Genomic DNA, 2,523 nt, shown 5'->3' with positions numbered 1-2,523 from the left:
TAATCTTCATATTCTTTATGCTCCCCTTGTCGATGACCCGCTCTCACTGTCCCTCCTAGTATAAAGCCTCTTCATTTAATTTTTAACCCAAAATCTATTTTGCATGAAGAAACAACCTGTCACATAGCAACATCTTGGGGAATAACTCACAGTCCTACCTCACAGTCCAGGAGACTGTATTTATTCAGTGTACACCACTCGTTTTTACTGCAAAACACCCATCAGAAGTTATTTGTTTGCTGTAATTTATTCTTCTTCTTCTTCTTCTTCTTCTTCTTCTTCTTCTTCTTCTTCTTCTTCTTCGGCTGAAGGTACTACATAAGTATAAAAAAATTATTGCATTATTTTTTCACCAAGAGATAGCATAATGATAGCCTAAGAAATTAGGACATGACAACCCTGATGATTTCAATGTGTTTTACTGAAAGGAAACATAGCTATAACATACTTGAACTTTTTGGGAAACATAGAAATAACATTCTTGAACTGGTATTTTAGGAAGCATTAGAGCACCAAGCACATGGCTGTGTATTTCTCTATGGAGCTCAAGTATGACATAATGCAAGTCTGCAAGCATGGGCTTTATAGATGTATTTCATGCACTTGCAGCACACTGTGTTTGTTTTACAGTCCTTTGAGGGGCAGAAGCCGAAGAGGTCAGATCGTCACATGGATCAGGACCAGATTCAGCCCCCTGAACAGCTTTCATAAGTGCTGCAGAGGCTGCTGTGCGGGGGATCTGCTCCCTTCTTTCAATGCAGGGGGTTACAAGTGCATTTCCCAGCTGCTCCAGAAACACTCTCCTCTTATTCCGCTTGTCAGGCATCCAGGTAGGGTTGACCTCATTCCAGACGACAAAGGCATTGTAAGAGGACGCATCGATGATGTTGTAAAAGATGACCAGCGGGCAGTCATCCTCTTACAGCTGTAAGTTCAAGTCACCTTGTCCAGATTGTCCACACTTTTGTGCGGTTGTAGTCAAGGATGATGGCTGGTTTCCTTCCCTCGCGATCGCTGACCTCAGCATCCTTGTGCAGTGTGCTCATGAGGACCACATTCTTGTTCTTCTTCGGGCAATAAGAACCAAGAGTGGTGGTGGGGGTGAAGGCAAACGTGGATGACAAGACCTCTCTCCCCTCTGTTGCAAGGAGTGCAGCTCAGGATTGTTCTTCCTAATTGTGCCGATCATGGTTATCTTGCTCTTCAAGAGCTGCTGGCCAAGCTCATATGAGGTGAAAAAAGTGTCACATGTAACATTGTGCCCCCTCAGACCTTTGGTCATGTCTAGCACAACACGCATCCCTTGATCCAGCTCCACTGGTCGGCTTCCCTGTGTACATTTGCATGTTCCAAGCGTAGCTGGATTGTACGTCACAGGCCGCCCATATCTTGATTCCATACTTCCCTGACTTGCTGGGACAGCGACCTTTTGACAGACAAAAAGAGAGATTGATATTTATTTTTGTTTATCCATGTCACAGAACATACAGTAATACAATAAATCAATTAGTAAATTACAGCAGTTGGTAATAAAACTGAAGAGCACTTATAATACAGATCTGAACATTACAATTTACCTCTGAATGGAACTTGCCACTGTCACAGTTTGTCTGTGACACGTCGCGCAGGTTTTAACTTACGGTTGTCAAATCTGATAATCCTTGAGAAACTGTGAAACATCTTCAGAGGCATTGTGGCATGAAAAATTGCCCTTCCACTTTCAGCATCCCAAAGACTGGAGGCTGCCTCGCCTCCACCTGTGTACACCAGCTACGATCAGCAGCCCCATGTAGGCATGCAGGTCTATCTTGTCTAGCCTCTGCCAGTGTTCTCCATACTTCCTCCATATTGGTCATGTCCAGGATGATTTTTTCAATGGCTGGTGTGATGAAAAGTTGGAAGGTTGAGGCAATGTCCTTAGCCTGGGTCTAGTAGGCCCTGGGGTCATATTTATCACATATTGGTCAGCCGTCCTTCTCCGCCTGCCATTCGGTGATGAGGACCAGGTTATCTTCTCATTCAGGGACAAAAATGTCCCTGAATGAGATTTAGGGATTTCTTCATCATCTGAGGATGCCTCATCATGCTCCGGGTGGTACTCCTCATGGTCCTCTTCTTCAGATATCTCCTCCTCTTCTATTTTATTGTCTTGGTCCTCTTGGACATCTTCAGAAAAAATCTGATCAATGACCTCTAGGACAGTGAACTGTGCACTCATGGCTTCAGCACAGAGAGAAATGGGGGCACTGGAATACGAAGCACCTTTAAAACATTATGATCCCACCTCTGACTTTATTTCTATTCAAATTTATTCATCTACTCAAATAGGTAATGACCCCAGCCATGATCCTGATCCCTGTGTAGGAGCCTCTGTAGACCATTTATTGCACGTCTGCTCAGGCGTAAATCCTGCTGCAGTTCAGCCTCCACGTTGAACCACAGACGGAGGATGGGTACAATGTTGTTCAGTCTGGCACAGGAGGCAAGACGGCCAGTCTGGAATAGAAATGAATGCATGTAAGA

General features: G+C 44.3%; 1 pseudogene; it reads right to left on the bottom strand.

The window, feature by feature from the left end:
* Positions 1-595: 595 nt before the first annotated feature.
* LOC139924962 (uncharacterized) lies at positions 596-2,218 on the bottom strand (annotated as a pseudogene).
* Positions 2,219-2,523: the final 305 nt, after the last annotated feature.

This window comes from Centroberyx gerrardi, chromosome 16, assembly GCF_048128805.1.
Source record: "Centroberyx gerrardi isolate f3 chromosome 16, fCenGer3.hap1.cur.20231027, whole genome shotgun sequence".
Lineage (NCBI taxonomy): Eukaryota > Metazoa > Chordata > Actinopteri > Beryciformes > Berycidae > Centroberyx > Centroberyx gerrardi.
Note: the sequence above shows the minus strand (reverse complement) of the source record. Positions and strands in the feature narration are given on the sequence as shown.